The following is a 26336-nucleotide window of genomic DNA, read 5'->3' on the forward strand; positions in this document are numbered from 1 at the left end:
ACCATGTTGCCCAGACTGGTCTCAAACTCCTGGGCTCAAGTGATCCATCTGCCTCAGTCTCCCAAAGAGCTGGGATTACAGGTGTGAGCCACTGCACCCAACCTAATGTTTCTAATAAAATGTCTTTCTCTGGCTCTTTATTTTTCTTTCTACAGAATGACTTGTAATGCTAAAGAGATAATTCTCTAATTCTTACCCTCTATTCTGCAAAACTGAGTATACTTCTGTATTTTTTAAGGTCTCAAGATGTAAGTCAAACTTTAATATAGAATTAAGCTTTTAGAATTAGAAAGAAACCATTGCAAATGACCTTATTTAATAAATATTACTGGGATATTTTTATCAAACTAAAATAGTGTATTCAACCTGAGAAAGGTGATTTTTAAAAATTTTTTAAATAAACTAGTACCAATTGTAGTTATTCGAGTGCTATACAAACCCAAGACACCATTTTACACTGACAGCAGGTTTCTGCATTACAGTATGGCTTCCAGTATACATTTTCTTAACCTTTAAGGATTCTGCAATAATTAGATTATGAAATATTTCTGCCTTATGTAGTGCCAAATTATCTTTTTTAAATCATAGAATGTCAGCTATGGAAAGCAGTTTATAGACCCTTCCAGCCCACCCTCCTACCCCAGTTTTCCAGAGAAACAAGCTGAAGTTCAGGGAGGCTAAGAGCTGTTACTAACGACAGCTTAGTTACTAAGGACACACACAGAGTCAGGGAAGGTTTTTGAAGCAGAAGTCCATTGGTCAATCTTTCCTGTAGATGTTTTTCAGCTTCGGGAACAGATTGGTCACTGTGATACAGGGACACAGGACCCCTTTGGATTCCCAAAAGGTTTTCCTAGTTAAAGATAGAACAGGTGATAGAATCGGCCAAAATAACTACAGTGAGACAACAGGGAGGGGCTCATAAGAAACACTACCTTTAGATATTAATTATGAGGAATCTAGACAGGATTTTATTGTAGATTGTCTTTTCCAAAGAAAGCCACAACAAGAAATCTTTAAGAAGTTTTTATCTACAGATCTATGAGAAACAATAAGCTGTTGGTTTAAGCCACGAAAATCTGAGTGGTTTATTACATAGCAATAGATAACTGGAACAGGTTAAGTCACCCCCCATTCTTATTTGTCTTTTTTTTTTTTATAAACTGTTTCTCAATGAATAGGAATCATTAACAGAATGCTAGTGAACAGCGTGTAAATATATTTGGTTTCCTAATGCTAACGTTTAAAACCATTGACCATCTTTCCCAACCCTATATATTTAGTTTATATGTTATATTTTAATCCTTGTCAGAACCCTTTCAGAAAGATACTGGCATTCTCACGTCACAGATGAAGTGCTCTAGACTGAAAGATAAGAAACACTCCTAGCAGATCGTGGGGCCAGATTCAGACCCACAGCTCACTAACTTTAAATCTGCAGTTCCTTCTACCTTCAAAATTGGCAAAAAGGCAAGACCTTCATTTATTCTAAGAGAAGCCCTGGCTATAGTTGAACATTAGGAATTAGAAGCAAAATTGGGGCCTGTCAAGTCTATCTCTACTGATAAATGACAAAAATCATACAGTTGACCCTTGAACCACATGAGAGTCAGAGGTGCCAATCCCTGTGCAGTCAAAACTTCATGCATCACTTTTGACTTCCCCAAAACTTAACTACCAATGGCCTGCTGTTTATCAGAAGGCTTCCTAGTAAAATAAGCACTCAATATTTTGTGTGTCATGTATTTTATGCTATATTCTTACACTAAGGTAAGCTAGAGAAAAGAAAAGTTATGAAGAAAGTTAAGAAAGTTATAAGAAAGAGAAAATGTATTTACTATTCATTAAGTGGAAGTGGTTCGTCATAAAGGTCTTCGATCTCCTCATCTCCATGCCTAGTAGGCTGAGGAGGAAGAGAAAAAGGAGGACTTGATCTTGCTGTCTTAGGGTGGCAGAGGCAGAAGAAAATCCACACATAAGTGGACTCACGAAGTTCAAACCCGTGTTTGTTTGTTTGTTTGTTTCCAGTTCTTATGGTTGTATTTAAACACAAACAAAATGTAGACATGAGCTGTCAGTTCATTTTCCCCGCTGCACAGCCTGGCACTGGGACTGGTGACTGAGGGCCAGCTGGGCTGCATTTTCCACCATAGCTTTGCTGTTTTTGGAGGAAACAGTGATCTCAGGACGGTAAGATTTATCGCATATCAGCAGCACTTCCAGTTCCTTGACATGTGGATCAGGAAGCCACTGAGCAGCATGTGCTTTGTTGTCATTATTGCTGTTACTCCCACAACCGATGTTGGGCATCAAGATCTGGCCCTTAAATCTTCTACGAACCCTGTTGTCAATACCACTGGGTTTCTGCTTAATTTTGACATATCAGTCAGACTGATGCCAGATGAATGTCTTGGTCCTGGTTTTCATGATCATGGGCTTCACGAGGAGTCTGAGTGTGGCCCAGATGCTAAGTGGGAGATGGCTGCCAACTGCATAGGCAGCGCCAAGGAAGAGAGCTCAAACCCACGTTGTTCAAAGATCAATTGCAATCATTTGACAGTGTTATTGTGAGGATTAAATAAGGACATGCATATAAAGCAGTAAGTGCAGTGCCTGTCTGTGGTAGATAGTCTCCAATATGGCCTCCAAATAATCCCTCCCACCAGGTACACACATGCTGCTCCTCACTCCAACTGGTAGAGTCTATTGCCTCCCTCCTTGAATCTGGGCAGCCTGATAATTTCTTTTTCTTCTAGTTTCTAAAATTTACATGGGACATTTACAAAATATGAGGCAAGATGCAGGTGGCATGTTTAGTTATTATTGCTGTGGAAATTATTAATTCAGCAGTACTTACAACACACGTATTATGTATACTTCTAAATGACCTTCATGATTACAGAACTCAAAACGGTTTTTGCCCCTTTTAAAAATAAGACAAATAGGCTGGGTGCGGTGGCTCATGCCTATAATCTCAGCACTTTGGGGGGCTGAGGTGGGTGGATTACTTGAGGTCAGGAGTTCAAGACCAGCCTGGCCAACATGGTGAAACCCCGTCTCTACTAAAAACTACAAAATTAGACGGGTGTGGTGACAGGCACCTGTATTCCCAGTTACCTGGGAGGCTGAGGCAGGAGAATCGCTTGAACCCAGGAGGCAGAGGTTGCAGTGAGCTGAGATCGTGCCATTGCACTCCAGCATGGGTGACAGAGCAAAACTGTCTTAAAAAAAAAGAGACAAATGTAGATATATGAATCTAGTGAAATTTATTCCCAGAGATAATGTTCAACAAGTACTGAGATCAATTGAAGAAATTTTAAGTGTGACCCAGTTTTGAGGGACAGAATTAGTGAAAATGATTCTGGAGCTTCTAAGCTTGGTCCTTAAGAAGGCTGTTTCTTCTCCTTTAAAATAATCCCTCTTGGAATGCTTGTGACTGCCATGCTGTAAGCAAGCCCAAGTTAGCCACATGGAAGAGAACCGAGGTAACCTGAGCACAGCCTCAGCTGATTCTGGTCCTCAGTCAATCTGCCAGCTGAATGCAGCCATGTGAGTAATTTCAGGTGAGACCAACAGAACTGCCCCTACAACATTTGGGATTGTGAGAAATAATTTGTTGTTGTTTTAAGTAACTATACTTTGGGATGTTTTTTTATTCAGCAATAGATAACAAACATATATTAATGCTCAGTAAGTAGAATGTTTTATTATTTCTGTTACTATCATTCAGAAGGCCATATAACAATAATGGGGGGTGGGCACAGTGGCTTACACCTGTAATCTCAGCACTTCGGGAGGCTGAGGTGGGTGGATCACTTGATATCAGTAGTTCAAGACCAGCCTGGTCAACATGGTGAAACCCTATCTCTTCTAAAAATACAAAAATTAGCTGGGTATTGCAGTGCATGCCTGTAATCCCAGCTACTCGGGAGGCTGAGGCAGGAGAATCACTTGAGCCCAGAAGGCAGAGGCTGCAGTCAGCCAAGATCACATGACTGCACTCCAGCCTGAGCAACAGAGCGAGACTCTCTCTCAAAAATACATAAATAGGCCGGGCGCGGTGGCTCAAGCCTGTAATCCCAGCGCTTTGGGAGGCCGAGACAGGCGGATCACGGGGTCAGGAGATCAAGACCATCCTGGCTAACACGGTGAAACCCCGTCTCTACTAAAAATACAAAAAACTAGCCGGGCGAGGTGGTGGGCGCCTGTAGTCCCAGCTACTCCGGAGGCTGAGGCAGGAGAATGGTGTAAACCCGGGAGGCGGAGCTTGCAGTGAGCTGAGATCTGGCCACTGCACTCCAGCCTGGGAGACAGAGCCAGACTCCGTCTCAAAAAAAAAAAATTAAAAAAAAAAAAAACCATAAATAAATAAATAAATAGACAGATAGATAAATAAATAAATAATGGTATTTATTCAGATGAAGAAAATTCTCATTAAGCCTTCAGGAATTTTTAAGATGTAATATAAGAATTTCCCATTTTTAAGTTGTTAAAATAAGAACTTCAATTAATTCCAGTCTGGGAAATCCTTACTGCAATAATTGCTGAAATACCCAAAATGAAATCTGACCCAGTCACTGATATCTTATTAAACCTGTAATCATGCCCTCATCAAATGACTTTTAAATATGCCTTGTCATATCTTTGCTTTTTTTCTGACTTGCGACTTTGAGTACTTGCTGGCTAAACAGATATTGCAGCAATCGTTGATCAGACTTACAAGTTCGAATCTCCTTCCTGGGAGATAGAAGTGTCTTCTCTAGGCAAAAATATGGACATTCCAACTCTCTTCACTTCCTGTCACCCCTATATGTCTAGAGTTTTAACTGTCTTCATCTATTTTAAACAGAAGAAAGATGTTAGTGAGATATCTCCCCATTAAAAATGATTTGCTTTCTTCCTCTAAGCAGAACCTAGCCCCTTGGGAGAAATTTTAATTGGTTTTTTCAACAATGGCATTTTTTTGTTTCTCTAAGAAAAATACTGAAGAGAAAAGAAAGGATTCGTGTTTGCAAATAACAATTTTTTAAAACCACACTCCCAGGGAAAATGGCAAATGGAGTGCAAAAAGCTAGATGCACCCCTTTCCAAGTCTTCACTTAACACCTAAGGGTTTGGGTTTTGTTTTGTATTCAAGCATAAGCCCATGGGCTGTGAAGAACATGGGAGAGAACAACAGTAACAAAAGTATGAAAGCTCAGAAGCAAGACAGGTAGCAACTGACTCTGAAGAGAGAAAACTGAATCCTGAGTGTATTCTTTTGATAGGGCAGTTGCAACAAAGTACTACAAACTAGGCAGCTCCAGTAACAGAAATGTATTGTCTCAAAATTCTGGAGGCTAGAAGTCCCAGATCAAAGCTTGGTCAGGGGTTGGTTTATTCTGAGGGCTGTAAGAAAATCTGTTCTAGTCCTCTCACCTAGCTTCCAGTGGTTTGCTGACAATCCTTGGCATTCCTTGGCTTATGAAACATCACCTCAGTCTTTGCCTTTGAGGTAGGAGGAGGTAGGAACAACTCAGGAGGAAAGATCTGACTCTGGAGGCAGGGCTCGGACACTGGACCAAATTGAAGACTAGCTTTGAAAACAGGGATGGAGTGGAAGCAGCTTTCTGTAAGACACACCCATCAATGTGACATGTCAGTTTACCATTGCCATGGCAACACTTGGAAGTTACCATCCCTTTCCATGACAACGACCTGATGACCCAGAAGCTACCACCCTTTTTCTAGAAATTTCTGCATAATCTTCTTATTTTGCATATAATTAAAAGTAGATATAAATATGCCTGAAGAACTACCTCTGAGCTGCTACTTGGGGCACACTGCCTATGGGGTAGCCCTGCTCTGCAAGGAGCAGTACCTCTGCTGATACTCTCTACTGTGGCTTCAGCAAAAGTTGCTGTCTACCACCACCACAGTTCACCCTTGAATTCTTTCCTGGGCAAAGCCTGCCCTGTATCCCCAAGGGGCTTAGCCTGCCCTGCATCATCATCTTCATATGGTGTTCTGCATGTATGTATGCCTCTGTGTCTACATTTCCCCTGTAAGGACACCAGTCTTATTGGATTAGGGCCCACTCTAATGACCTCATCTTAACTAATTGCATCTGTAATAACCTTATTTCCAAAGAAGCCCACATTCTGTGGTACATGGGCTAAAACTTCAATTTATGAATTTTGAAGGGCACACAATTTAACCTGTAACACTGAGCCTATAGTGGGAAAACTGAGAACCTATCTCCTTTAATCCTCATAACAACTCATTGCAATGGACATTATTCTTGTTTAGCAAACAAGAAAGCTGAGACCCAAGGAGGCTGAGTAATTTGTCCAAGCTGCCTTAGTTATAAATGCAAACACAGAATTCAAATTCAGGACAGTTTAAGCTCAAAGACCACGTTTTATTTCTGTTATATTATACTGCTTGCCTCAATGACTGGTTGCCTCAAGAACTGGGTAAACATCAGTAAGTCCTTTAAATTTAAATATGATAAACAATATTCACTCTGCAAGACTACTTAAGAGAAGTTTGAAAGGTTTAAGTGAGATAACTTGTGAAAGTTTATTTGGGAGTCTGCACCGCTGTAGAGACACAAAATATTCTTCTATCCATGCACAGAATCCTAACAGAAAAGACTATGCATACAGTTTTGGAAGGCTTTAGAGAACTTTAAAACATATTTCAGTTACTTTAGTCTACCTTATGACTGTTGAACTAATGAATGGAAATTTGGTTGCTGCAGGTGGATGTGTCCCAGCCACATTTACACCCAGAATGTCAGATACTTCTATATCTTCCTGAAATGAAGTTTTGTAACTTCATGTAGTGCGTAGCTCAGGACAAGGTTCATAGCTCCTGCCTAATGACATTGTGTGATAAATGAACTAGTCAATAGATAAATACATCGATCGATCAAACAATTCTTAAATCAGTTTTTAGATTTCAGGAAACTGTGAGACTCTCTAACCAATGTATGAAGAAATCCTCCTTTTGTACTTACTTCTCTGGTTTATTATTTAAAAATTCCAAAATATGTGGGACTATTTGGTGATCCCATATGGGCCTGTCTTCTACAGGAGACCTACCAATAGCAAAGAGACATCTGGTATTTTATTTCCATTGCAGATGGTTTGGAATTGGGCTTTTCCCCACTGTAGTAGGCATGACTACATTTCCACAGAGACTGAAGTTTTCTCTGTCTTTGCCCTTGTCACATAAAGATGGTCACAGGGTGTTCTAGTGCAGTGCAAAGTACTGTCATGACTGCCAACAGGGCATGCAGCACAGAGGTTTCTTCAAGAGTCCTAGGAGTGGCCTTCATTGACCAGGTTTATTCTTAACAAGAGTTAGCTATAAAACTTCCCTTAACAGGCTTTATAAAGGGCAGTGTCTTGAGTCATTGAATTCCCTAGCATGCTTATTTCTAAGGGGATGTAAATTTGATGCTGTCTTCAGTATTTGGCATCTATGACGTTAACTGTTACAGGCTATATGGTTTCTACATCAAGAAATTAAATGATTGCTGATGAGACATTTTAAATGCTATTTAGAATGAAAGATTGTTTCCTGATTTCTTCCTAGGGCAGGATGTGGTTTCTAGAAAATTTGATTTTTGTTAGCTTAAACATATCTTTATTTTTAATTGAAATGCTTCTTGAGATAATTGTAGATTCATATGCAGTTGTAATAAATAATGCAGAAATTGGGCCGGGTGCGGTGACTCATGCCTGTAATCCCAGCACTTTGGGAGGCCAAGGCGGGGCAATCATGAGGTCAGGATTTCGATACCAGCCTGACCAACATGGTGAAACCCCATCTCTACTAAAAATGCAAAAATTAGCCAGGCATGGTGGTGGGCACTTGTAATCCCAGCTACTTGGGAGGTTGAGGCAGGAGAATCACTTGAACCCGGAAGGCAGAGGTTGCAGTAAGCCAGGACCATGTTATTTCACTCCAGCCTGGGTGACAGAGCGAGACTCCTTCTCAAAATAAATCAAATTAAAAAAAAAGAAAAAAGAAATAATGTAGAAATTTTGCATACTTTTTACCTACTTTAAACGTATCTTTTTAAGTGTTTTGGGGTTGTTCTTTTCATCTTTAGGGATGAAATTATTTTCTTCTGACTCAGTACTATTGATGTTCCATGTCTCCACGAATAATGCAGAAAACCTGGTCAAAATTTTACACTCTCTAGGCCTTACTTTTTTAAATATTTCAAAGGAAGAAGTTGCTCTAATTTATTCCTAAGGTTTCATCCAGTTCTGTTATTCTATCAGAATCTGCAATTAAGATATCTGACAAACCCATGGCCATCACTGTTTCTGTGTAGCCAATGAGATAAGGACGGTTTTTGCATTTTTAAATAGTTGAAAAAATCAAAAGAATAGTAACTTTTTGTGATACATGAGAATTACACAAAATTCAAATTCAGTGTCCATAATAAAGTCTTATTGGAACACAGGCTCATTCATTACATAGTATAATAGCTGCTTTCACATTACAATAGCTACAATAGAAACCATCTGTCTCACAAAGCCTGAAATATTTACTATCTGGCCCTTTTAAAATCATTCATACCCTTTAACCCTGGAATGCCACTTCTAGGAATTTTCCTAAAGGAAAAGCAGAAATGTTCAACAGTAGGAGATTCATTACATAAAATATGTTACCTTCATCAAATGGAGAAGTATGCAGAACATGTTATATAAGAGTGTTTAATTTCCTACCTCATAACACTTTACTGTAGTTATTCTACTGATAATTGTGTAGTATGTTTATATTCACTTTAAAATGAAGTCAGTTTCTGAGATACCATTTTGCATCCATCAGATTTACAAAATCTTAAAAATCTGAGTATTGGTAAAGAAACTCATGATGGGCGTGTAGTGTAAATTTCATATATTCATGATGGGCATGTAGTGTAAATTAGATCAGCTGCATTGGAAACAATTTTCCGATTTCTAGTAAAATTAAAAACACACTTATTCCCCATCATGTCAATCAATTTCTATGTAAATGTTCCAGAAAAATTTTCTCATGTGCACATAAGGATAAAAAATTAGGGAAAGGTGTTTATAAACACAATTTTTAAAACTATGTAGGAACTAGAAACATTCTATATGTCTACCATTAGGAAGATGCATTAATAAAATTTATTTTATTCATGTGAACTATATACTATCAGGATTAGATATTATACAATATTATTGAATAAAAAAGTAAGGTTCAAAATTACATGTATAACATAATATTTATCTAAAAGTATAAAAAATCACAAAAAATATTATACATAGTCAGCCCTCAGTATCTGTGAGTTCCACATCCATGAATTCAACCAACTGGAATCAAAAATATTCAGGGGAAAACGTGGATAAACATGTACAGACTTTTTTCTTTTTTCATCATTATTCTCTATATAATAAAGTAAAACAACTATTTACACAGCATTTACATTGTATTGGGTATTATGAGTAATCTAGAGATGATTAAAGTATATGGGAGGATATGTGTAGATTACATGTAGATTAATGCAAACATTAATACTATGCCATTTTATATCAGGGACTTGAGCGTCTGTGGGATTGGGGGTTCCTGAAATTAACCCTCCATGAATACTTTCTCTCTCTCTCTTTCTATATATACATATTTGTACACACACACACACACACACACACACACAAACTCTATGTCTCTATTTTTTATATATATATAAAACAAATTCTCTCTATATATACATGTACTCTCTATATATTATACTCTCTATATATACATATGTACAGATATATAGAGAGAGTTTGTTTTTACATATAAAAATAGAAAAAATATGAAAATATAGACTTAAAAGATGCACAACAGATTTGTGACAGCATTAACTCTGGAAAGGGAGGAAGGGTATTAGGACTGGGACAAGATAAAAAAAGAATGACAATTTTAACCATAAAGTTTTATTTCATTCCCAAAACAAACAAACAACTTAGACATGTGTTGTTTTGGCTAAATATTTGCTTGTAAATATTGCTTGTATGGTTTGAATTTTTTTCTTTAATTTGGCTTTAAGGAAGTCAGTATGGCTAAAGTTCACAGAATGACAGTAAAAAGTCACAAAGAATCTCTAAAAGTAGATGATACTGAGTGATCTCACAATTTATCCTGACTAGTTTGAACTTCTGCTGGTAAGGATATTCTTCTGAGGCCTTATCTCTAGACCTTATCACCCTTGGAAGTCATAAACCTCCTTTGGTTTTTATGTTATAATTAGAACCAGAGCCACCAAAGCAGTAACACTTCAAAGTTCAATGACATGTACAATCATAATAATTACTACCCTTTAAAATAACTAGGAAAGAGGGCAGGATGTTTTATTTCAAAATACGAAGACTATATTTCACAAGTAAAACAAGAATCACAAACCTTCTGAAAAAAAGAAAGAAGGAAAGGAAGGAAGTGAGAGAAGGGGGGAAGGAGGGAGGGAGGGGTAATTGTTGGTTATTAAGGAGGTAATCACAGGATTCTATTCTCATAGTAATTATTAACTAATATCAGCTTTCAGAGCAGGCATCTGTAGGCCATCTACATTTATCAAATTCTGTATGTGAAATTTTAAATTACTCTTTATCTATATATGTATATGTGTGTGTATGTATATGTGTGCGTGTATATATATGTGTGTGTGTGTGTGTATATATATATATATATAATCGTATATAGCTGAGAGATTAAAAGGAAAAGTGTTCGAGCCAGAATGCCTGGGTTTGAATTCAAATTATGCCATTTACAATTTATGAGACTTTATGGAAGTAATTTATTCTTTGTTAGTAATTTGGTTATTTTGGTTATGTAGCCTTTACAGTTTCCTTATCTGTAAAATGAGAAATACAATTGTACCTATTTCACAGCACAATTATATTGAGTAAATGGGTTAATATACACAAAAAGTAAAACTTTAACAAAAATGCTCAGTAAGTGTTGGCATTTTGTATATTCCCTGAATACATTAATTAAATAAATAGCTAAATGACACTGTCATACTCCCAAAATGTCATGCACTTAGTAGGCACCCAGTAATGCTAACAATAATAAACGTGAAACAATCCAAATTTGGACATGAAATCCTTCAAGTCACTACAAAATTATTATTCAAGCCAGTAGCTTGCTTTGTATCTACTCTTGAATGTTAAGATCCCATCATTCTTGGCATTTCATGTCACAGTGTAGTTTAGCCATCACAGTCTGCCTCCCTAATACCTTAAAGATGGCTTCTGAGCCGTGGCTTTCAGAAGACACAGTTCTGCAAAGATAAAGTGGCCACCTCCCAGTATAGACAATGCAATGGTAGAGCCTTCATAAAATTGAACTTCCATTTAGCCTTCTCATCTCTGAACCAAACCATCCCAATTCCTTTTATCTTTTCTTACACATATTGTCTACTCATTTATTTTCCTTTTGTTCTTCCCTAGTCTCAGATATGTGTACTATAGAGTTCCACATTGGTCAGGAACGCCAGCCACTTTCCAGCCTGTGTCATACATAGTCCCATCATTACAGAGCAAGTCATGGTACTTTCCAAAATAAGAATCTCCAGCAGTCACAAACGTTCAGCCTCTGGTGCACCAGATTTTCAGCTCTAGAAATTATGACTTAATGTTACTTTGTACATAGGTATGTGATTAGCTCACAGTAGCCTTATATGTTACATATAATTGAAACCAACAATGCAGAATAAATCTTCTGAAGATAGTGAAGATACATGGTAGTAATTCTGTAATCCTGTTCTGATGAGTGTAACCATGGTTTCCCTGCATTTTTAACTTTCCATAGATATTTCTTTAGAAGCAACATAGAATAATTGTAACAAACGAATTTAATAAAGAAGATTCTACAACTGAAAAACAAAAAGTTTTTTAGAAGTACTTGATCCTTCTAGTATTTTAATATGTGTATTTTGATTCCATTTTAATTTTTTGTTTGTTTGTTTGTTTGTTTGTTTTTTTGAGACGGGGTCTCGCTCTGTCACCCAGGCTGGAGTGCAGTGGCCGGATCTCAGCTCACTGCAAGCTCCGCCTCCCGGGTTTACGCCATTCTCCTGCCTCAGCCTCCCGAGTAGCTGGGACTACAGGCGCCGCCACCTCGCCCGGCTAGTTTTTTGTATTTTTAGTAGAGACGGGGTTTCACCGTGTTAGCCAGGATGGTCTCGATCTCCTGACCTCGTGATCCGCCCATCTCGGCCTCCCAAAGTGCTGGGATTACAGGCTTGAGCCACCGCGCCCGGCCCCATTTTAATATTTTAATATGTGTATTTTGTTTCTATTAAGAAGCACATTCAAACTTTTCAGCCAGGAATAAGAGAATCAAAGATAATTTGAAGTTTTATTAAAAGCAGTACCACCCCCAGAAAAATAAAGACTTTAGTTTTTATAACTGTATTCAAGCAGTTTAATAATAAGCTAAAGTGTGCGTATGTGACTCTTCAGGATCTGAAAGCTACCAGTTTGCCTTCCAATGTATCAGACACTTTTCTCTAATTAAGCTTTTAACTAGAAAGATTCTTCCATTCAAACCATATTATTTCATGTGGTACATTCTACCAGCCAACCCCCATGACATTTTTACATCAAACCCTCAGTAATAAGTGAAGGCTACAAATATAAATAAGCAATTAAAGAGAAGGAAATAATTAGCTTTTATTAGAGAACACTGAGCTGATTAATCATCTTAAGGTGTGGCTTGCTCTAGTTATTTTTAGCAGCAGTAAAACATACATCTTTTCTTGCATTGCCACTGCCTTGTATTCATAGGCCTGACTGCTACCTAAAATATTTTCCATACGGAGATTTGCATAGGAAAAGAATAACAATGCAGTGGGAAGTTCTTAGGACATATGGGAAAACGGGTCTGTTCATTTGTTTGTTTATGTGTATTTTTTTCTTTCCAAATGGCTGTGTGATAGGAATATGAAATGTAGATTTTGATGAAGTCAGCTTCCCCAACTGTCTTTACTGGTTCCGGGTCCAAACCTTACTATGCAAATAAAAAGCACGAACTGGCATTTTAGTCTCTCTTGCCTGAGTGGTGCTTAGAAAAATATCCTTACTGTGCTCCAAACTCTGTGAAGGCAGTGATCTCAGACTTCCAGTTAAGGTCACTAATCTCCAACTTCAAAATATAAACACAAGTAGAAAACATTGCCTATATTAACTCCTTTTTTGAGTTCATAGCATTGGTTTCCCATGAAGCGATTACCTATCTTTTCTCAAAAAAGAACTTTGCTTACAAATACACCTGTAATATGTTCTTATCTAAGTTGAAAAAAAAGCATGATGTAATAATTAGGAATTGAACAAAGGTTACAGGAAACATGGTATGATATGGAGCACTTAATTACCATGTCGGCCCCCAGATATGACTGAGTGGCGGTGACTAACAGGTGGTGTCGTGTCCCTCCTCCAGGCATAGTAGATCCCCCTGTTACTCATTATAAGGGGGTACGCCTAGCATGGCAGCCCTCCTGTTTAACCCTGATGTGGCAAGGGCCCTGTTTCTCCAGTTCTTAGTTTCTAAGGAGGGACACTGCCTATAGGTTCAAAGAGTGTAGGGACTCTCAATGGGACCTAGACACTGAGGTAGAGAAGAGTAATGGGATAGCTGATGCTCTAGAATCGGGAAGTCACTCAAACCACAATCCCAAGTCAATGTCATTCAAACCAGATCTTTGGTTTCAGGAAGCCTCAGAAAAGACGGAGTTTCTGTGGCAGGTAGGGAAGGCACTTAGGGGAGAGAGACAGAAAGCTCTGCATCAGCCATAGGAGAAACAGAAATAATTTCCTATGCAAAGCCCAAAGGATCCACCCAGAATCCCACTGGACTCTAGTGGACCTGGAGGAGTTTTGGCCAGATGCTCCTAGAGGCTGGCTGTGGGGCTACCAATGTGGGTTCCAGAGTGTTTCTGTGAACAACGCAGAGTAAGGTAAATATGAATATGATTCCTACTTTAAGAAGCCCTACACACATACACACACACACACACACACACACACACACACACACACCATTATCACCATCATCATCATCATCATCAATTTTATGAAGGGGCTCTAGTTGAAGCTGAGATATGGAAGCCAGCATCGTTAAGAAAGGGTAGCAAAGAGAGCAACCACTGACAGCTAATATGGCTTCTCCTGCCACTTCATGATAGTTCTAATATACTTTCCCTTTAACACTTCACAGTTCCTGAAATGATCATTTTCCTAAAAAAGAAACAAATCAAGAAAGAAAAAATGTAGTCTATTGTATAAGGATGCCATTTTGGTTCCAGCAATTCTTTGGATAGAGATATTTCTGTTTAAAAGTTACAATTTTTCTACTCTGTTCCTTCTGTAAGAAGGGAAACTTTTAAACTTGAGACCCATAGTCAAACGAAGTATTTTCGAGGTTACCTTATTACAGCTATGGGGCAAACAAAATGTCAGACTTTTCTACAGGAGCAAAGTTTTGTTTAAACACGAACATGATTGAATAAATCAAAATTAAAATGTTCAGTCTTCGAGAAGAGTTAGAAAAACTACCTCCACTTCACTCTCTTCAGATGCCCCCACTGAAATAAAACTGCTGTTGAAATCTGAACTCTGTGTCTAACTGTCAAGTTGGAAACTGCAAGATCTGATGTATAAAATACAAAGTCTGCTGAAGACCCACAAAGTCATTATCTTTGGACCTGAAATTATATTTTCAATCAAGGAAAACAAGACTTTTCTTCCATTCCATTTTTTCTAGTAATTTTTTAAAAATACATAGTTTCTATACTTTTATTTTAAATTAAGCAAGTATTTGTATGATGGTTTATAATATACAAAACACATGGGCTTGGTGTGGTGGCTTACACCTGTAATCCCAGCACTTTGGGAGGCCAAGGCGGGCAGATCACCTGAGGTCGGGAGATCGAGACCAGCCTGACCAATACCGAGAAACCCTGTCTCTACTAAAAATACAAAATTAGCCTGGCATGGTGGCGCATGCCTGTAATCCCAGCTACTTGGGAGGCTGAGGCAGGAGAATTACTTGAACCCGGGAGGCAGAGGATGCAGTGAGCTGAGATCGTACCATTGCACTCCAGCCTGGGCAAGAAGAATGAAACTCCATCTCAACACACACACACACACACACACACAGACATGTTACATATGTGAGACAGAGTCTCACTCTGTCACCCAGGCTGGAATCCAGTGACACAATCTCAGTTCACTGCAACCTTGCCTCCCAGGTTCAAACAATTCTCCCACCTCAGGTTGCCTAGCAGTGGGATTACAGGTGTGAGCCACTGTGCCCAGCTGGCCTTGAACTCCTAGCCTCACGTGATTTGCCTGCCTCAGCTTCCCAAAGTGCTGGGATTACAGGCATGAGCCACCGTGCCCGGCCATATTGCCTTATTTAACCTTCACAACAACCATTTGAAGTAGATTAGTTCTCTTTGACAGATGAAAAATGTTAGCCCTCTTTGACAGATGAAAAAACTGAGACTCAATAAGCCTAATTTCCTTATCCAAGGATTCTACGCTGCTAAGTGTCATGAGCGGGACTTAAGCCAGGTTTTAGATTCTAAACCCAGAGTTCTTTCTGTTAGGTTGGAGCAAAGGTAATTGCATTTTTTTTTTCGCCAAAGTAATGGCAAAAAACATAATTACTTTTGCGCCAGCCTAATGCTACATGTGGTTCTTCTCACCTCCAGTCATTTTCTTGCATGTTTCATTTTCAGACATTTTCCTGAAATCAGGGCCCACTGTAAGTTGAAAACATACAAAGGTTGCAAGACTCTTTGTCAAAAATTTTCATTTAATTCAGTTCCACACATATTTATTAAACTCAGTAATCATGACATAGAGGCTTGCTCTTTATTGGGAAGGCAGGATATCGCAGTAGGCTAACGACTTTGGAAACAGACTACCTAGGCTTGAATCCCAGCCCACCACTTTCTAAAAGCATGACCTTGGGTAGCTTACTGTGCCTACATTTTCCCATCTGTATATAGGGTATAATAATATTACCTGCTTCATAAAGTTGTTATGAGAACTAAATGATGTAATTCATACCAAACACTTAGAACAATGACTGAGACTTAGTAAGAACAAAATAAATCCTGGTTAATGTTATTTAGAGGAACAGAGATTTGTGGTGACCATAGCTACATGAATACCTATTTGAATGCATAAATAACTCTGCTACCTGCAGGAGCCTGATAATTGTCGTAGAATAGGCATTAACCAGGTGTTATTATGGTTCTGTCTAGGAAAGCAGGAGCCCAGGAAGAGGCTGTTTGAGAAGGCCTGTGGGTGGAAGACAGTTTTACAGGGTTTAGAACAAGCAGAAACATTTGGGGAGCAAAAATTATGGTGATCAAAATTAATACTTGATTTAATGGCTGTTTAAAGCAATGCAACCCATGGGTACAAAGCTTCAGGAGTAGGACATAGAAAATGGAAGGGTTTCCAGACCTACCCATCTCCCCATCCCAAGGAAGCAACTGACTCAAAGAGCAGAACTTCCCAATCAGCTACTGTACAATGATGCCCTCAAGGCTTCAAGAAGACAAATGTAATATTCCTGCCAGAGAGACTAAAGTCTCCAGGTCACAGTGTGACTTCCCTTTCAGTTCTGACTTCTCCTACGACTTACCTAACTCACATAGCTCCTTGAGGACCCCTCCCTGCTTTTTCCTTCCCCCTTTCTCCTTCCTCTTCTTCCTTCCCTTCTCATAGTATTCTACCTAATGATGTTTTATGAAGAATGACTAAGATGCATAAAATCATTTTGTAAAAATGCAAAATGCCCTGTGGTTTAACGACAACTAAACACAAAATAAAAACAAAGCTGAAAATGCATAGCTATATTTTAATCTTCACAAGAAGTAGCTTGCTCAATGATTTCAAACACGTTAATCATGCCTCAGATCCCTGGGCTTGATACTGTTTTATAGAGAAGTTTTATGCTGGTTTTTGGTTTTGTTTTTGAGGCAGAGTCTCCCTCTGTTGCCCAGGCTGGAGCACAGTGGTGCTATCTCAGCTCACTGCAACTTTCACCTCCTGGGTTCAAGCAATTCTCCTGCCTCAGCCTACTGAGTAGCTGAGATTACAGGTGTGTGCCACTATGCCTGTATTTTTAGTAGAGATGAGGTTTCACCATGTTGGCCAGGCTGCTTTTGAACTACTGACCTCAAGTGATCCTCCCACCACAGCCTCCCAAAGTGCTGGGATTACAGGTGTGAGCCACCATGCCTGGCCTATGCTGTTTTATAGAAAAGTAAACTGTGATATAGAAGCAATTTTTCTAATAAGAAGTCTGTGATTTAGCAGTAGAGTTGGTGAAAGAGCTGCAAGACCTGGATTCTGACTGGACTAGCAACCCGAAGGTAGCTTCCACTTGCTTTAGACTGAGACCTTCTTCCGCTACATACTCTAGCGATTCAGGAGGATGCCCTCAGGGATATAAAACTAAGTTACGGTAAAAAGCCCTGTAACCACGTGTTAATTCTCAGCCCAGTAAATTCTCATCATGGCCCTTTAATAGACAAGTCTTTCAGCCTTTGTGGTAGTGACTCTGTCTTTTTGATGATAGTTTTAAGTCTCTTTCCAGATGGCCAACTGGAAGGTTATTTAATTCAGTAAACAAACATTGTGTTCCTCCTTTCAAGACTCTTTCTAAGGAGATTTTCCAACTCTGCAGGATGGGACAGAGTCTTGATGTATTTTTCTTTCCTGAATCTAATTGTGGAAAGAAAAGCAAAAATAAAACTAAAGCTGGAAGCAAGAGGCTAAGTCCTTAAAAAGAAAAAAAAAAAAAGAAGAAAAAAAAAACATAAAACTTTCTGAAGGGGAAAGAAGATAATCTTAAGAATGTCTTAAGCATAATGAATACATACTTCCTCTGCAAGCCGTAAACCAGGATGATATATATAATTCTATATTAAAGAATGCTGAAGTTTCAGAAGTTGAAGCCACTGTGTTGCAAAGTGACATCTTAGCACCTCAAGCTAGGGAGAAGATTGATCCAAACCAGAGCTTTTCACCTGGGGTGTCTTCACCTCACTCCCCCAGAGAAGCCTCTGGGCCCAGGGTGGAGACTGCTGTATCCAGGAGGTTTAGGAGTGGTGTTCAGGGAATGCAGTCTCCTGCCAGCTTGGAGGTCTGAAAGCATGTGGCAGGTCAGTTCTCGCTGGCTTCCTCCCCTCTCCATATGGCATGACTGTTTCTTTTGATCTCCTCCAAGATCTGAGAATGCTCAAGGCTTTCAAACAGTTGCTGGAGGCTGCTGCAGCTCTCACCTGGCTGATATGGCAGGGGGCGTTTCTGTGGATAACAAGGAGGAGACAGAACCAAGCTCTTATCCCAGCGAACATGAACGAATTCTAATATATCCATTGTCATACCCTCTCCTCCTTCAAGTACACCTCTCCTCACACTCACACAAAGAAAAGTAAACATCAGAGAGTCAGGTCAGGCTCCAAGGAATCTGCATCTGCTTAATAGAAATTTTTCAGTAACTTCCATAGGATACTTCTGTGGAATCTCCTCCAGATGAGGGACACATTCAGGCAAGGTAACTGGCATTGAAATCAAACAGATCTACCAACTGAGCTCTGCCATTCAGCAACTTTGTGGCCTCGGTTTTTCCATCTCTAAAATAGAGATGATTACATCATCTCCTTTGTGTGGTTGTTTTGAGAATGAAATGAGATGAATGAAATGTACTTGACCAGGTACATGTCAAGTACATGGTACTATTCCTGGCTCATAATAGAGCATCAGTAAATATTAGTCTTCCTTTGTCCAATGTCATTTCACACAGGTCCAGTTGGAATGTGCTAGATAACTTACCCAATCCTGCTAAATTCTCATCATGGCCCCTTACTAAAAGCCACAGTAAAATTTGGACAGATCTGGAATATTCTGCAAAGAAAGATAGCTTAACCCATATTTAACTTTAAAAATAAACATTTGTGGAACGCAAGCTATGCTCTTTGTAGGTACTTGCAGTTAAAGATAATTTCTGGTTACTTATGGCCAAAATCACCCCAAAACGTAATTTTATTAGGTTGTTCTTGCATTCCTATAAAGAAATATCTGAGACAAGGTAATTTATAAAGAAAAGAGGTTTAATTGGCTCATAGTTCCATGGGCTATAGAGAAATATGGCAGCATCTGCTTCTGGGGAAGCCTCAGGGAGATTATACTCACAGTGGGAGACAAAGTGGGAACAGACCTCTTACATGGCAGGAGCAGAACCAAGAAAGAGAGATGTTAGAGGTGCTATACACTTTTAAACAACTACATCTCATAATAACTCACTCACAATGACAAGAACAGCACTGAGGGGGTGGTACTAAACTGTTTACGAGAAACCAACCCCATGATCCAATCACCTCCCACTAGGCGCCACCTCCAACACTGGGGATTACAATTCAACATGAGATTTGGGTGCAGATACAGATCCACACCATATCATTATTCCCCCAGGCCCTCCCAAATCTCATATCCTTCTCAAATTGCAAACTACAATAATGCCTTCCCAACAGTCCCACAAAGTCTTAACTCATTTCAGCATTAACTCAAAAGTCCAAAGTCCAAAGTCTTATCTGAGACAAGGCAAGCCCCTTCTACCTATGAGCCTGCAAAATCAAAAACAAGTTAGTTAATTTCGAGATGCAATGGGGGAGCTTGGAATGGTGGCTCATGCCTGTAATCCCAGCACTTTTGGAGGCTGAGGCAGGTATATTGCTTGATACTAGGAGTTTGAGGTCAGCCTGGGCAACATGGTGAAACCCCATCTCTACAAAAAAATACAAAAATTAGCTGGGCATGGTGATGTGTGCCTGTGGTCCCAACCACTCAGGAGGCTGAGGTGGGAGGATCACCTGAGCCCAGGAAGTGGAGGTTGCGGCGAACTGAAATCACACCACTGCACTCCAGCCTGGACAACAGAGTGTGACCCTGAAAAAGAAAGAAAGAAAGAAAGAAAGAAAGAAAGAAAGAAAGAAAGAAAGAAAGAAAGAAAGAAAGAAAGAAAGAAAGAAAGAAAGAAAGAGAAAGAAAGGAAGGAAGGAAGAAAGAAAGAATTGGGGTACCAGCATTGGGTAAACATTCCCATTCCAAAAGGAAGAAATTGGCCAAAAGAAAGGGACTACAGGCCCCATGAAAGTTCAAAACCTAGCATGGCAGTCATTAAACCTTAAAGCGCCAAAATAATCTCCTTTAGCTCCATGTTTCACATTCAGGGCACTCTCATGCAAATGGTGGGCTCCCAAGGCCTTGGGCATCTCCACCCCTGTGGCTTTGCAGGAGTCAACCCCTGTGGCTGTTCTCATGGGCTGGTGTTGAGTGTGGCTTTTCCAGGTTCAGGGTACAAGCTGCCAGTGGATCTACCATTCTGGGGTCTGGAGGGTGGTGGCCCCCTTCTCACAGCTCCACTAGGCATAGGCAGAGACCCAGTGGGGACTCTGTGTGGGGGGTCCAACCCCACATTTCCCCTCTGTACTGCCCTGGTAGAGATTCTCCATAAGGGCTCCACCTCTGCAGTAAGTTTCTGTCTGGACATCCAGGCTTTTCCATATTTCCTCTGAAATTCAGGTGGAGGCTCCCAAGCCTCAACTCTTACACCCTGTGCACCTGAAGTCTTAACACGATGTGGAAGCTGCCAATGCTTATGGATGGCACCCTCTAAATCAGTGGCCCAAGCTCTACCTGGGCCCCTTTGAGCCATGGATGGAGCTGGAGTATTCAGGATCCTGACACTGCACAGGGCAGTAAGACCTTGGGCCTGACCCATGAAACCATTCTTCTCTCCTAGTCATTTGGGCCTGTGATGGGCAGTACTGCTGGAAAGGTTTCTGAAATGCCATTGAGGCCTTTCCTATTGTCTTGGATATTAGCACTTAGCTCCTTTTTACTTATGCAAATTTCTGCAGCCTGCTTGAGTTTCTCCTCTGAAAAATGGGCTTTTCTTTTCTAACACATGGCTGGGCTGCAAATTTTTCAAACTTTTACACTCTGCTTCCTCTTTAAATGTAAGTTCCAGTTTTATGTCATTTCTTTGGTCATGCATGTGAACATAGGGTGTTAGAAGCAGCCAGGTCACATCTTGAACATTTTGCCACTCAGAAATGTATTCTGCCAGATACCCTAAATTATCACTCTGAAGCTCGAAGTTCCACAAATCACTAGGGCAGGGGCACAATGCCTCCAAGTGCTTTGCTAATGCATAACAAAAGTGACCTTTGCTCTAGTTCCCAATAAGTTCCTCATCTCCATCTGACACCTCCTCAGCATGGACTCACTGTCCATATCACTCTCAGCATTTTGGTCACAACCATTCAACAAGTTTCTAGGAAGTTCCAAGCTTTCTCTCATCTTCCAGTCTTCTTCTGAGCCCTCCAAACTGTTCCAACCTCTGCCCATTACCCAATTCCAAAGCTGCTTCTACGTTTTCAGATATCTCTATAGCAATGCCTCACTACTTGGTACCAATTTTCTGTATTAGCCTGTTCTCATATTGCTACAAAGAAACACCTGAGTCTGGGTACTTTATAAAGAAAAGAGGTTCATTTGGTTATTAACCAGGACCAAGAGTAGGGGAGGAGGTACTACACACTTTTAAACAATCAGACTTCACAATAATTCACTCACTCACTATCACGATGACAACAGCACTGAGGTCGTGGTGCTTTAAACTGTTCATGAGAAACTGTCCCCATGATCCAATCACCTCCTACCAGGCCTCACCTCCAACACTGGGGGTTACAACTGAACATGAGATTTGGGAGAGGACACAGATCCAAACCATATCAGTAGGGTCTTAAAACAACAATGTATTGTTGACTATAATGGTTCTGCAGATTTACTAGACCTGGCTGGTTGGTTCTCATGCAATGGCAGTCAGCAGTTGAGTCATCTGGAGGCTTGTCTGGGCTGGGTTTCCAAGACAACTACTTCACCCTCTGTTTTAGTGCCTCCATGATCCTCCACATGGTGCCTTTCTCCAGAAGAGTAGTCTAGATGTATTGTATGGTGACTTAATGCTCTAAGAAAAGGGAGAAAAAGAAGGCAGAAGCTACCAATAATCTTAAAAACTTAGCCCAGAAATGGCCCAGGTCTCTTATGCCATATTCTGATAGCAAAGGCAGGTACAGACCAGCCAAGATTCAAGAAGTAGGAGGGGTAGTTTCCACCTCTTCATGGGGGAATGGCATGTATGTGCACAAAGGGAAAGGATTAATGGTGAATGTCTTTGGAGACAACTACCACTGATGGATAAGATATATGAGTTTCATGTGCCTAGAAACACAAGATATTTACTTGTGCTATATTTTAGCTGGTAGTTCTTCAACCAAGTGCAAGATAGACACCATCCACCACATGCCTCAGGCTTCTGAGCTCCTACCAGTTAAAATGATTCTCAAAAACAGGGCAAATTATTGTATCAGATCATGTTTTCCTCATGGCTAAGATGACTTTGTCACCTTGGGCTTTATTTTTAAAACAACAAATTTTATCCTCCATGTGAGCATGTCACTGTGTAACTCATTGCTCTGTCTCTAGAGTAAAAACCAAGAATTCTGATCATTCAAACCAAATGCCTGCTCTTGCTCCCATCTCCTGATACTGTCCTATTTTCTTCAATGTTTCCAGTAATTATAGATTCCAATGAGATATTCAGGTAATTCTTCTAGATAGAATAAGGTACATGCTTTAATAGCTCCTTGTACTTCTTCAAAGCACTTACATTAGTTTGTAACTTAATATTGTACAATTGTTGGATTACTTTCTATCTTCCTTATCAGAGCCTAAGCTCTATATAGTCAGGTATTATTTATCTCCAGCACATAGGTCTGAGGTTCGTGTATACTAGATGCTCAACAATATTATTTGAATGAATGAATCATTCCTTCTCTCCAGAAACATTTAATGCTGAAATAGAAAGGTCAGCCCCATAAAAATGGAAAGCAATTTTAGGAATTTATTTTTACAAGCATGGTGTTTGATTTTTAAGTGTCAACCCTTAGAAAAATCATGATATCCGATTTTTAAAAAGCAAAGTTACTTGATTCTGTGACTCAAGCAATACCAACTAAGTAGTTCTCTTTAAGAATTACCTCCACAGCAGCAGACATGATCTCAGGCATGCCAGGCTCTACTGAAGGAGTATATCTAGGTTTCAATCTCCACTCAGCATTTCAGACCTCCTTGCTCTGTTCCTGCATCTCAAATTCCTTCCTTGTTGCCTAATACCTGATTGCCCAAGCCCTTCAGATGGATGTTGCAGTTGGAGTGTACATTTGCCTTGAAATCTGCCTGAACTCTCTGCTCCCCTTGAATAACATCTTTCCAAAGCTTGTCCTGCCTCACCTCCACACCCTCACGTAACTCTGGAATCTGCTACTAAATTCCAACACCTTGATTCTCAGCATATTCATAGCCTCATTTCGCTTTGGTGTTTCCCAAACTGAAAACACAAATGAGCAATTGGACTCCAGAAATCTTTTTATTGTTACTTTTTACTATGGAAATTTTTAAAGTTAAAGAAAATGTAGTGATAAACTTTAATAGGAACATCACCCAGTTTCAATTATTATTAGCTCATGACCAGTCTTATTTCTCCCACACCCTTATCCACTTCCCCGCTGCCCTAAATGATTTCAAAGCAAGTCTTAGCTAGATCTCACAGTGTTTTATCCATAACTATTCTGGTATATATCTTTAAAAGATAAGTACTTTCTAAAAACACAACGAAAAACATTACCACACCTAAAATTACTCTGGGTACTCTTAAGTTTCAGCAACTGATAATTTTCAGTCCAAATTATGTTGAGGTGATAAAGCTCCATGAAGCTAGCTCTTTACGACTGTTGTCCTCCTACACATACTCCACACATGAGCGTGCCTACACACTCTCTAAAGGATGGAAAAGTGCTTCTAACATGATATTTTGTTGTCCCGTGCAAGACATGGTGCTGACAATCAACTTTGCTGTTATCTATACTCTCAGACAAAGACTGCCAGAGACACTTGTAGTTGAACAAGTTGAGTTTTTCACAAATTGCAGTAAAGGAAAACATACACCGTGAAAGGGTCATAGAGCATCTCAGAAAAGGTTGTCAAAAAGAACCTGGTATAGAATTTGGGGTTTGGTTGAGCAATTTTTGGGAGGGACTAAGAAAACAGGGTTCTCTCCAGATTGGGTATTATCAATAAGTGGAGGCAATCCTACTTTTGGGAATCTCGATAGGTCTTATCTGTGGGGAACACAGACTAGGGAGACATTAAAGCTGTCATTGGTAAAGAAGTCACTGTCACTCATTCAGCAAGAGAAGAAAATGTTGTGCTATTTTGTGTTGCACAGTGACCTTATTTTTGTCTCACGTTATCATGGCCTAAGAGTGACCTTGTTAGATATAGGTATTCTGCGAGATTGTTTATGTTCAAGAGGAAAACAAAATGACCTGGCTGTGTGTGTCAGACCAACTTGTAATAGCATTGAGGTCCAGGTGTGAACGTCAAATCAGTCCTAGATGTCGGGGTGTACTTTTATTCTTTTTCATTGTTTTACCACTTTCCAGGATGTGTGAATTTACTGAATACTGCTACTTTCAGTCCTGGTTCCGTACCACCTTCTCAACCTATTTTTCCTTTTGGATTATTTTTACCACTCATTATTTACTTGTGTGTATATTCTATTATATTCAAGTGTTTATAAGCTTCTTTAAATCCTTTTCTAGAGAAGAAAAAATGAATTCATGTTTGAATGAAGAAAAACAATGAGTATCTGAAAATGTAAGACATTCCTGCTACCTATTTATTTTTGCCCACTCCATAATCAAATGCATTTTGAGTAGATATCCAGCAGCATTTTACTTGTAGAGGGCAGTAAGCTGGCCTACTTTGCAATCTATTCATTCAGTTAACAAGGAAAATGTTCTCAAACTACTCTCCTCTACTGGAACCCTCAGTAAGAAGCACATTATGCTCAGTATAAACTATACCACAAAATGTAGCACATGCACACACACACACACATGCACACACACCCCCCTTACCAGATTCAAAATTTAACAAAACAACATTTATTCCTTTTTTTTTTTTTTTTTTTTTTGATGGAGTCTCACTCTGTCACCCAGGCTGGAGTACAGTGGCACAATCTCAGCTCACTGCAAGCTCCGCCTCCTGGGTTCAAGGCCATTCTCCTGCCTCAGCCTCCCGAGTAGCTGGGACTACAGGCACCCGTCACTACACCCAGCTAATTTTTTGTATTCTTAGTAGAGACGGGGTTTCATCGTGTTAGCCAGGATGGTCTCGATCTCCTGACCTCGTGATCCGCCTGCCTTGGCCTCCCAAAGTGCTGGGATTACAGATGTGAGCCACCACGCCCAGCCACAAAACAGTATTTATTCTTACTAATTGTGATGTAGTCCAGTATTTTCTATTTCATTCTATGTTTATTTCATTTTTAAAATTAAATACTGACCTTCTAAGTTCAGCTCATGACTCCCTACTGAATCTCAATCTGCATTTGAAAAAACTTACTGGGCACTAGAACATTACTTTTCACAAAACAAAACATTTGTGGAATTAATTGAATTAATTAATTCATTGAATTAGTTTTGATGCTGCTGCTGTTTTTTAAAACCACGGTAGGTATTTTGTAAGAATCACTTAAAAATCTTTCTTGGCTAAATGATGGCAAATTATGTAGAATGATATAAAATACAACAAACTATTTGGAGAGAGAAATCTTAACCCTGCCTCTTATTACTGACTTGGCCGTCACCATGCAGAGATGACCTATGTTGGGCATGTGTCTTCATTATGGACCAAGATTCTCATAACTGGATTTTAAACCAGATTCAGACTCAAATTATTAGCACAGAATAACTGAATTTCAATACTTGTCAAGAAGAATGACCTTTATTTTCCCTTCTCAAAAGCTTAGCTGTCAGAAATGACAGTGAAAGGGAGAGGGACAGTGGCTCACACCTATAATCCCAGCACTTTGGGAGGCTGAGGTGGGTGGATGGCTTGAGCCCAGGAGTTCGAGACCAGCCTGGCCAACATGGAGAAACCTGATCTCTACTAAAAATATAAAAGTTAGCCAGGTGTGGTGGTGTGCACCTGTAATCCCAGGTACTCAGGAGGCTGAGACAGGAGAATTGGTTGGACCTGGAAGGTGGAGGTTACAGTAAGCCAAGATCATGCCACTGCACTCCAGCCTAGGTGATAGAGGGAGACTTTGTCTAAAAGGAAGGAAGGAAGAAAAGAAAGAAAGAAAGAAAGAAAGAAAGAAAGAAAGAAAGAAAGAAA

The 26336-nt window shown here is 39.6% G+C and overlaps 1 pseudogene; it reads right to left on the minus strand.

The window, feature by feature from the left end:
- Positions 1 to 1994: 1994 nt before the first annotated feature.
- Positions 1995 to 18407, minus strand: LOC116418675 (annotated as a pseudogene).
- Between the last annotated feature and the right edge of the window lie 7929 nt (positions 18408 to 26336).

The sequence above is a fragment of the Piliocolobus tephrosceles genome, chromosome 2 (genome assembly GCF_002776525.5).
Source record: "Piliocolobus tephrosceles isolate RC106 chromosome 2, ASM277652v3, whole genome shotgun sequence".
NCBI classification, from domain to species: Eukaryota; Metazoa; Chordata; class Mammalia; order Primates; family Cercopithecidae; genus Piliocolobus; species Piliocolobus tephrosceles.